The sequence below is a fragment of the Orycteropus afer genome, unplaced genomic scaffold (assembly GCF_000298275.1).
Source record: "Orycteropus afer afer isolate SDZICR_OR568_19922 unplaced genomic scaffold, OryAfe1.0 scaffold00044, whole genome shotgun sequence".
Classification (NCBI taxonomy): domain Eukaryota; kingdom Metazoa; phylum Chordata; class Mammalia; order Tubulidentata; family Orycteropodidae; genus Orycteropus; species Orycteropus afer.
In genome coordinates this window covers 6,160,426-6,171,871 of record NW_006921631.1, presented here as the reverse complement: position 1 = coordinate 6,171,871, position 11,446 = coordinate 6,160,426, and the positions used below count along the sequence as shown (strand labels likewise).

At 40.8% G+C, this 11,446-nt stretch overlaps 2 non-coding genes across 2 annotated transcripts; one reads left to right on the top strand and one right to left on the bottom strand.

Annotated features, from left to right (window-relative positions):
- Window positions 1-8,372: 8,372 nt before the first annotated feature.
- On the top strand, window positions 8,373-8,444 carry TRNAP-CGG. The gene has a single exon. It is a non-coding gene; the product is annotated as a tRNA-Pro (tRNA).
- Window positions 8,445-9,099: 655 nt separating this feature from the next.
- Window positions 9,100-9,171, bottom strand: TRNAP-AGG. The gene has a single exon. It is a non-coding gene; the product is annotated as a tRNA-Pro (tRNA).
- Window positions 9,172-11,446: the final 2,275 nt, after the last annotated feature.

The window sequence follows — 11,446 nt, the reverse complement described above, 5'->3', positions numbered from 1 at the left end:
TATTGAGATGTAATCCACATTGCAGAATGTAGTCTTCAATCTTCATCAGTAAGTGCTTCAAGTCATCCTCACTTTCAGCAAGCAAAGTTGTGTTGTCAGCATATTGCAGGTTGTTAATGATTCTTCCTCCAATCCTGATGCCACATTCTTTTTCATATAGTCCAGCTTCTCAGGTTATTTGCTCACCATACAGATTGAATAAGTATGGTGAAAGGATACAACCCTGATGCACTCCCTTCTTGATTTCAAACCATGTAGTATCCACTTGTTCTGTTCGAATGACAGTCTTCTGGTCTATGTGCAGGTTCCTCATGAGTACAATGAAATGTTCTGGAATTCCCATTCTTCTCAATGTTACCCATGATTTGTTATGATCAACACAATCAAATGCTTTTGCATAGTCCATAAAACACAAGTAAACATCTTTCTGTTATTCTTTGTTTTGAGCCAAGATCCATCTGACATCAGCAATGATATCCCTCATTCCACAGCCTCTTCTGGATCCAGCTTGCATGTCTGGAAGTTCTCTGTCGATATATTGCTACAACTGTTTTGAATTATCTTCAGTAAGATTTTACTTGCATGTGATATTAATGATATTGTTTGATAATTTCCACATTCTGTGGGATCACCTTTCTTTGGAATAGGTACAAATATGGATATCTTCCAGTCAGTTGGCCAGGTAGCTGTCTTCCAAATCTCCTGGCATAGCCGAGTGAGTGCCTCTAGTGTGGCATCCATTTGTTAAAACATCTCAATGGGTATTCCATCAATTCCTGGAGCCTTGTTTTTCACCACTTCCTTCAGTGCAGCTTCACCTTCTTCCTTCAATACCATTGGTTCTTTATCATAGGCTACCTCCTGATATGGATGAACATCAACCGATTGATTCTCTTTGGTACAGTGACTCTGTATATTCCCTCCATCTTCTTTTGATGTTTCCTGCATCATTCAGTATTTTGCCCATAGAATCTTTCAATATTGCAACTCAAGGCTTAAATTTTTCTCCAGTTCTTTCAGCTTGAGAAATGTTGAATGTGTTCTTCCCTTTTAGTTTTTTAACTCCAGGCCTTTGCATGTTTCATTACAATAATTGACTTTGTCTTTTTGAGCCACTCTTTGAAATCTTCTGTTCAGCTTTTTTATCTTGTCATTTCTTCCATTTGCTTTAGCTACTCTCCATTCAAGGGCAAGTTTCAGAGTTTCTTCTGACATCCATTTTGGTCTTTTCTTCCTTTCCTGTCTTTTGAATGACCTTTTGCTTTCTTCATGAATGATATTCTCGATGTCATCCCACAGTTCCTCTAGTCTTCGGTCATTGGTGTTCAATACTTCGAATCTATTTTTTAGATGGTCTCTAAATTCAGGAGGGATATATTCAAGGTCATATTTTGGCTTTTATGGACTTGTTTTAAATTGTCTTCAACTTCCAGTTGAACTTGCATATGAGCAGTTGATGGTCTGTTCCATAATCAGCTCCTGGCCTTGTTTTGGCCAAAGATATTGAGCTTCTCCATCACCTCTTACCACAGATGTAGTCAATCTTATACCTATGTATTCCATTTGGTGAAGTCCACATGTATAGCTACCATTTGTGTTGTTGAAAAAAGGTATATGCAATGAATAAGTCATTAGTCTTGCAAAATCATGTGATAGAATTTTGCAAACCAAAGATACATGGAAACAATTAGTCCAGGGGACTAGTGGACTAGCGGACCACGAAAACCTCAGCATATATGACCATGAGACCAGAAGAACTTGATGGTGCCCACCTACCATTGTCAACCACTCAGAAAGGGATCAATACAGGAAATCCTGAATAGAGTGGGGGAAAAATGTGGAACAAACTCAAAATCATAAAATCGATCAAGCTCACTAGTTTGGTAGAGATTAGTGAAACCCCCAAGACTATGGCCCCTAGTCATCCTTCAGGCCTGGAATTGAATTCACTCTTGTAGCTTCCAGCCAAACAATAGACAGACATGTAAGGTGAACATTTATACCAGGTAGGTACACTTTTTAGAATAATCAATCATGGGAGATCAGAAGGGTAGTATTTGCACAGGGAGATAGCTCAGAAGGCAGGAATACATGGGAAAGAAGGACACAGGAAAGGCAACTACAGGGAGGTGGTGGGAAGAGATGTGTTACATTATAGGGATTTTAATCAATGTCGTGAAACAAAATGTATGTGAACTGCTGTATAGAAAATGAATTTGCTCTATAAACTTTCTCTCAAATCACAATAAATAAGAAAAGAAAAGAAAAATAAGACTCCAGAAATGGGCAGAATATTAATTGAGATGTTTCAACAAGTAGATACAACACTGGAAACACTCACTTGTCTATGCCAAGGGGGAGAAAAAATTGGAAGACAGTTATCTGGCCAGCCAACTGGAAGAGATCCATATCTGTGACCATTCCAAAGAATGGTGATCTAATAGAATGTGGAAATTATTGAACAATATTATTCACATGCAAGTAAAGTTCTGCTGAAGATAATTCAAAAACAATCACAGCAGTACAACAACAGGAAACTCCCAGAAATTCAAACTGGATTCAGAAGAGGATGTGAAATGAGAGATTTCATTGTTGATGTCTGATGGATCTTGGCTGAATGCAGAGAATATCAGAAAGATGTTTATCTGTGTTTTATTGACTATACAAAGGCATTTGGCTGTGTGGATCATAACAAATGATGGATAACATGGCAAAGAATTGGGATTCCAGAAAACTTAATTGTGCTCATAAGGAAGCTATGTGATAGTTAAGGTTGTGTGTCAACTTGGCTGGTTTTGAATGGCTGGGCAGCTGGATGTATTTGTTCCCCATGATAAGACTGGCAATCAACTCCATGGTGAAATCTCCTGTGAGCAGTTGAGTAGCTGCCTTAGGGATGCAATCTGTTTCCAGTATAGAAGAAACTTTGAGAAAGGTCTTAAGTTTTTGGCACATCTAGGCCTACATTTGGCTGAGGCTTCATCTCAGTGACCTATCATGTTGTCTGCCGATCTTGGGACTATTAATGAACTTGAACTAGTGGCCTGCCATGTTGCTTAATAATCTTAGGACTGTGCCATTTTACTTGTCAACCTTGGGTTTGTCAGCCTTACCAGTCAGCAGCTGTCTGAGTTAAGAGAAGCCTCTAGCTTCAGTGGGCTGGGAGCAAGATGCAGAGCTGAAGTCCAAGGTTGAGGGGCTTTCACCCAGCCCCTACAGCTGGCACTTTGAACTTGGACTTCTAGCTTCCTAAACTGGAAGGGAATAAATCCCTGTTTGATAAAGCCATCTATTTGTGGTATATCTGTTATAGGAGCACTTAGGGAACCAAAACATTGTACCTAGAACAAGAGACAATTGTTTGAATAGAACAAGGGGATACTGAATGGTTTAAAACCAGGAAGTTGTGCATGAGAGTGTATCCTTTCACCATATTTGTTCAATCTGTATGATGAGCAAATATTCTGAGAAGATGGACTGTGTGAAGAAAGACATGGCATCAGGATTGGAGGAGGATTCATTAATAATTTGTGATATGCAGCTGACACAACTTTATTTGCTAAAAGTGAAGAGGATTTGAAGCACTTACTGATGAAGATCAAAGACTACAGCCTTTAGTATTGACTATACCTCAACATAAAGACAACAAAAATCCTCATAATTAGACCAATAAGCAACATAAATGAAGAAAAGATTGAAGTTGTCAAAGATTGCATTTTATTTGTATCCACAACCAAAGCCCACAAGAGCAGCAGTCAAGAAATAAAACTGCATGCTGCATTGGGCAAATCTGCTGCGAAAGACCTTTTAAAAGTGTTAAAAAGCAAAGATGTCACTTTGAGGACTACAGTGCACCTTACCCAAACTGTGATATTTTCAGTTGCCTCATGTGTGTCTGAAAGCTGGACAATGAATAAGGAACATGAAAGTAAAACTGAGGTCTTTGCATTATGATGTTTGTGAAGAATATTGAATATATGATGAACTTCCAGAAGAGCAAGCAAACCTATCTTGGAAGAAGTACAGCCAGAATCCTATGCTCCTTAAAAGAGAGGATGGTGAGACTTCTTCTCGTGTACTTTTGACATGTTATCAGAAGGGACCAGTTCCTGAAGAAGGATATCATGCTTGGTAAAGTAGAGGGTACTTTCCAAAGATGAGTAAATTGAACATTTTTATCAACATCTGCAGTCTGAAATTGACCAAACATATAATCAAGATGTGTTGATTATTATCAGTAATTGGAATGCAACAGTTGGAAACAAAGAAGAATCAGCATTAGTTGGAAAAATATGGCCCTTGTGATAGAAATGATGCTGGAGATCACATGATAGAATTTTGTAAGACCCATGACTTATTCATTGCAAGTATCTTTTTTCAACAACATAAGCGGTGTCTATACATATGGACTTCACCAGATGGAATACACAGGAATCAGATCAACTACATCTGTGCAAAGAGATGATGTGGAAGCTCAGTATCTTCAGCCAAAATGAGGCCAGAAGCTGATTGTGGAATAGACTATCGAATTGCTCATATGCAAGTTCAAGTTGAAGCTGAAGACAAAACAAGTGCGCAAGAGCCAAAATATGACCTTGATTATATTCCTCCTGAATTTAGAGACCACTTAAAGAATAGATTTGACACATTGAACACCAATGACTGAAAACCAGACGAATTGTGGGATGACATCAAGAACCTCATTCATGAAGAAAGCAAAAGGTCATTAAAAAGACAGAAAAGGAAGAAAAGACCAAAATGGATGTCAGAAGAGACTCTGAAACTTACTCTTGAATGGTGAGTAGCTAAAGCAAATGGAAGAAATGACAAGATAAAAAAGCTGAACAGAAAACTTCAAAAGTTTTGAAGTTCAAGAAGACAAAGGCAATTATTATAATGAAATGTGCAAAGAACTGGAGTGAGAAAACCAAAAGGGAAGAACATGCTTGGCATTTCTCAAGCTGAAAGAACTGAAGAAAAAATTCAAGCCTCAAGTTGCAATATTGAAAGATTCTATGGGCAAAATATTGACTGATGCAGATAACATCAAAAGAAGATGGAAGGAATAAACAGAGTAACTGTACCAAAAAGATTTGGTCGATGTTCATTTCAGGTGGTGGCATATGGTCAAGAACCGATGGTATTGAAGGAAGAAGTCGAAGCTGCACTGAAGGAAATGGTGAAGAACAAGGCTCCAGGAATTGACAGGATACCCATTGAGATGTTTCAATAAATGGATGCTGCACTGGAGGTACCTGTCTAAGTCAAGAAATTTGGAAGACAGTTACCTGGCCAACTGACTGGAAGAGATCCATATTTGTATCCATTTGAAAGAAAGGTGATCCCACAGAATGTGGAAATTATCGAGCAATATTATTAATATCACATGCAAGCAAAATCTTGCTAAAGATAATTCAAAAACTGTTGCAGCACTGTATTGACAGGGAACTTCCAGAAATGCAAGCTGAATTCAGAAGAGGACATGGAATGAGGGATATCATTGCTGATGTCAGCTGGATCTTGGCTAAAAGCAAAGAACACCAGAAAAATATTTACTTGTGTTTTGTTGACTATGCAAAGGCCTACAACTATGTGGATCATAACAAATTATGTATAACATTGAGAAGAATGGGAATTCCAGAACATTTAATTGTGCACAAGGAACCTGTACATAGACCAGGAGGCTGTCATTTGAACAGAACAAGGGAATACTACATGCTTTAAAATCAGGAAGGGAATGTGTCAGTGTTGTATCCTTCCACCATACTTACTCAATCTGTGTTTTGGTTACCTAGTGCTGGTCTGACAGGTATATACCACAAATGGGATGCTTGAACAAACAGGAGTTTATTCTCTTACAATTTTGGAGTCTAGAAGTCTGAGTTCAAAGTGCCAGGCTCTAGGGGCTGGGTGAAAGCCCCCCAACCTTGGGTTTCAGCTGTCTCCTGCTCTCGGCCCACTGAAGCTGGAGGCTTTTCTTCACCAGCTGCTGGCTGCTGAGGCTGACAAATCCAAGGTCGACAAGTGAAAAGGCACAGTCCCGATATTACCAAACCACACAGCAGGCCACTAACTCAAGTCCATTAAAATTCCCAATAGCAGCAGGGCAACATGGTAGGCTGCTGAACAACGACTCGGCAACATGCAGGGTTCAAGCATGCCATAAGTTAGAGAATTTCCTCAAAGCTGCTTTTTACATACTGGAAGCAAACCACATCCCTAAAGCAGCCACTCAGCTGCCCCAGTAGATTCCACCATGGAACTGATTGCCAATCTCGCCATAGAGAATAACTACATCCAGCTGCCCAGCCACTCTACCAGGCCCAGCCAAGTTGACAATAATCTTAACTACCACAGTCTGTATGCATGCTGAGCAAATAATCCAAGAAGCTGAATCATCTGAAGAAGAAAGTGGCATCAGGATTGGAGGAAGACTCATTAATAACCTGAGATATGCAGATGATGCAACCTTGCTTGCTGAAAGTGAAAATGACTTGAAGCATTTACTGGAGAAGATTAAAGACTATATAGCCTGCAGTATGGATTATACCTCAACATAAAGAAAATGAAAATCCTCACAACTGGACCAATAAGCAGCATCATGATAAATGGAGAAAAGATTAAAGTTGTTAAAGATTGCATATTATTTAGTTCCACAATCAACACCAATGGACTCAGCAGTCAAGAAATAAGGTGACATACTGCACTGGACAAATCTGCTGCAAAAGGCCTCTTTAAAGTGCTGAAGAGCAAACCTGTCTTCTTGAAGACTAAGGTGCACCTAACCTAAGCCTAGGAGCTCTGGTAGCATAGTGGCTAAGGCACTTGACTGCTACCCAGAAGCAGAAGTGGTTTGAACCACCAGCCACTCTTCGCAAAGCCGGAATGCTCCTTGGAAGCATGGCCAGACAGGCCCAACTACTTTGGTCATGTTGCCAGAAAGGAAAAGAATAGCATGCTTATGCTTAGTAAAGTGGAGGGTCAGTGAAAAACGGAAAGGTCCTCAACGAGTGATTGATACCGTTACTACAACAGTGGGCTCAGGTAGAGCAAGGATTGTGAGGTTGGCGCAGGATCCAGGAGTGTTTCGTTCTGTTGTACACAGGGTTGCTATGAGTCGGAGGCTACTGGAGGGCACCTAACAACAACAAAGTAGAGGGGCAGTGAAAAAGAGGAAGAAGATTCCCAAAGAGATGGATTGACACAATGGCTACAACAACGCACTCAAAACTTGTCAAGGAAGGGACCGGGCAGTGTTTTGTTCTGTTGTTCACCGGGTCGCTATGAGTCCAAACGACTTGATAGCACCTAACAACAAGGATTGAAGAGGGTTTCAGAAAGGAGATGCCTCTTAGGAACCCTAGCACGAGGAAACCCTGAACTCCGACTCTGAGTTTCAGGGCAGAAAGGCCCTACGGTGCGCGCGGATCTTGCAGGGTTAGGGGGCGTCAGAGCAAAGGTCTGGCCACTGAGTACTGCCTTGGTCACTTCTCTAAGCTTTCGAAGCACCCCACTCTGCCTTCGAGTCCCTCTTAGTCTTCCCGCCCATTCACCCCACTTCCCACAAGTTTCCTATAGAGGCGCCACAACTTCTGGGCCTCAATTTCCTTATGTGCAAATGGGAATTAAAGTAGTAATTAAGTGATATGATAGCTTGTTCAATATCACAGAGTGAACATTCGAAAAAAAAAAAAAATTAGCTGTTAATATTCTCTCCTTTGAGTTTTCTTCTCCCCGTCATTCCTTTCTTACCCAGAATAAAATTCATTTCTTTCTCCCGCCTGCTTTCCTTCCCTTAATTCACGCAATGAGATGAGCGAGCCAAGTCCGCACAGTTTGAGGACCTGTGGCACGAGGCCAAGATCTGAGTGCACTAATGGTTGCGCGAGAGCGCAGCGGAGAGCTCCCAGGACCGAGCGAAACTTGCCGCGGGTAGACACTTGGCAACCTGCACTCGGCGGAGTTCGGCGCGTTCGGAGTAGCCCTTGCCTGCACACTTCTCAGCCCGGCTCTCGGCGTGCACCCTTGCCTGCCCCGCTGTCACTGCAGCGTGTAATGCACCCGGGACTAAGCGCTGGTAGAGGAAGGTGGCTTGTGTGGTTGTGTGCAAGCGGCAGCAAGGCCGAGAAGGTGAAGCCCCGGCATGGGTGTGATACGATCGGATCGGCAAGGCAAAATACGCGTCCATTCCTGCTCCTATTCGGGAGTTTTCCACTTGTCCAGGGGGCCTTTAGACTGGAAACCAGGGGACTAAGAGGCCTAGACCTTCGGAAATAAAAGCCTCTGGACATGCTTAACATGCTTCAGCAGGAAGCGTGGAGAGGGGCGGCGCAAGACTGAAGGGAGCTGCCGAGAGCGCGTTTGCCGAGGGTGGCTCGTTGGTCTAGGGGTATGATTCTCGCTTCGGGTGCGAGAGGTCCCGGGTTCAAATCCCGGACGAGCCCAGGCTTTTCCTACCAAAAAAAAGGGGTATTTTTGCCCCGCCTCTCATTCAGTCCATTTAGTGGCCTAAATAAAATTATTTCTAACCCATAAATTCGAAGATTGATCCCTTTAATATCGTTAAGCATTATTACTTCGTACGATAGATGATTGCTGAACGTCCAAGGCAAGGCATTAGAATTGCTGTGTGCGAAATTCTAGACATTCCTTCGCATCCGTAGTGTCATGAATTAGCAGGTTTGGAAACGAACATTACTAAGGGAAAGGGAATCTCTTCTCCTCCAGAAACACCCCCACATCTGCTGTGTAGATGGACTTAACACCGGCGGGTGCAAGTTTAAGTCACATCTATGGGCTATTCCATCGTTACTAACAAAAAATAATAGGCAGCCAATAGATCTGATTCTTAACCGATGGGTTAAGAACGGAAACTCACTAATCCGTAACACAGTTCTGGGAATTGACCGAGGTGGGGATGGCGTTTTTATAGTAGTACATTGATTGTCAGCAAACCCTTCGTATTTTCACGTGTGTGTGTGCTAACTCCAAAGTCTAAATTTTGACTTTTGCTCTTACATGTGTTTATTACATTTACTGACCTATTCAGAAAATAATTCATTTTGAGCTTTTTGATTAATCCGGGAAAAAAAAAAAGGAGGGCTCGTCCGGGATTTGAACCCGGGACCTCTCGCACCCTAAGCGAGAATCATACCCCTAGACCAACGAGCCGATATGAACTGAACCTTCCCATCATTATAAAGGAACATAGATTTAGTCACGGTCACCAAATGGCCATTTATGTTGTGTTCATAACTTTCAACTGTTTCTACGTTCCACGGATATTTTATTTCCCTTCTTTTTTTTCTTTTGCTCTTTGAAAACAGTGACAGTTATCCCTAGGGTAATATTTACTTCTTATTTACAAAACCGCAGTACGGCTATATTCCTAGCTAATAAATTGCTATGACTATGTGGCTGTTTTTCTCTGGCAGATTCTTCGTTCTGGATGTTGTATTCATCCTCCTTCGGCTTTTCAATAATCGTCAATTTGTCGGTTTCTTGCTATTGCTTTTTTTTTTTTTTTTTTAATCTTAGCAAAGCCCCACCTCTTCAGCCTTGTAAATTCTCATTTCCATGTTTTTACTCAAATTGTACTCTTCAACTGGGAAATATAATTCCTTTTGGATATGCAAACCCCAAATTGTAAATTTTCCAAAAAAAAGATCCTTTAATACATCAGAACCAATTATGAATATATATAATTGGTTGCAGTCTTGGCTCCCGAAGACTAATATCACAGAGGGCAAGACACCAAATCAAGACATGGAATTCCACTATAATTGGCAACCAATGATATAATGTTGCCCAATTATTCCAATATCTTTCATTTGATAAAGAAAGAAAGTCTTCCATTCATTTTACTATGTTTACTATATTTTAAATACTTAGCATTGATCCATCCACCTTTGGACATCTGACCTTTGACGAAGGGCCAAAACTCTTTAAATGGGGATGAGATGGTCTCTTTAATAAATGGTACTGGCAAAACTGGATATCCATTTGCAGAAAAATGAAACAGGACCCAAATCTCACACCACATACAAAAATGAACTCAAGTTGGATCAAAGACCTGAATATAAAACCTAAAACCATAAAGACCATCAAAAAAGACATGATGGAAAAGACAATGATGGAAAAATAGGAACAAATTTAGGGGCCCTGATTCAGGGCATAAATACACTATTGAATGCAACTTACAAACACATAAACACCAGAATACAAAATAGATGACTGGGACTTCCTAAAAATTAGACACTTTGCACAACAAAAGATTTCACCAAAAGAGAACCGACAGACTGGGGACAAATTTTAGCATTGGCATATCAGACAAGGGACTAATCTCTAAAATGCTTAACACTGAAGCTTAGGCTAGCAACACTGATGCTCAGTGTCTACTTGCTCAATGACTGGAATTTGTTCCAAATTCCTTATTAATAAAAATTTTGGTACTTGGATGACAATCAGTAATTATGAATTGTCACTCTAGCAAATAGCCAAGATAAGTAAATAAAGTGACTAAACACACTCATTCTTTTATTTCATATTATACTATGCCATTCATTCATTCATTCATTCATTCATTCTTCTTCTTCTTCTTTTTTCTTTTTTTTGCTATTTCAACCATTTTTAAGTGCACACATTAATGGCATTAATTACATTCACAATGTCATGCAACTATTACCACTAGATCCAAAACTTTTTCACCACTCAAAACAGAAACTCTGTACCCATTAAGAATTATGTCCCCACCACTTCTCCCCACTACTGGTAACTTTTGACTTTAAAATAATAATAATAAAGAAAGAAAAATTTGATTTCTCTACCATTCTATTCAGGACCATCTATTGTGACCCGAGTCAGAACTGACAGTGATGGTAGCTGGGCACCATCTAGTTCCTCTGGTCTCAGGGTAGATGAGGTTGTAGCTCCTGCAGACTTGTTTCTTCTTTGAGTTTTCAGTTACCTTCTTACTGTTTTGCTCTTGGTGAGTAGAGACATGTAGTTGTGTCTTACATGGTCACTCTTAGGGCCCCAGATGCTATTCATTTCACTAGGATGCAGATCATGATTTCTGTGAACCATATTATGCCAATTGATTGAGTTGTCCCATGAAGCTCGTCCTAAGCCTTCAAACCTGAAAACTAGTCTCGGAAAGTGTTTGGTTATGTCTGAGGAGTACTCGTATTTGTGTCTTTAATGAGTATTTAACCCAGCCCCAGGGTTACAGGTGAGGAGAGACAACTCAGGGACCCCCGAAGTAGCAAGCGGGAAGAGCAGGAGAAAGGGGATTAAAAGTCAGGAAGCCAGACAGAGGTACAGTCAGCCACAGGGACCCAGGCGGGGGGGATACAAGAGGTCTCCAACAGCAAGACAAACTTGTCTGTCGGTTTATCCTACTGTGGTGACATGTAGACTTGAGTTTTGAGGCTGAGCCTCTGGTGTT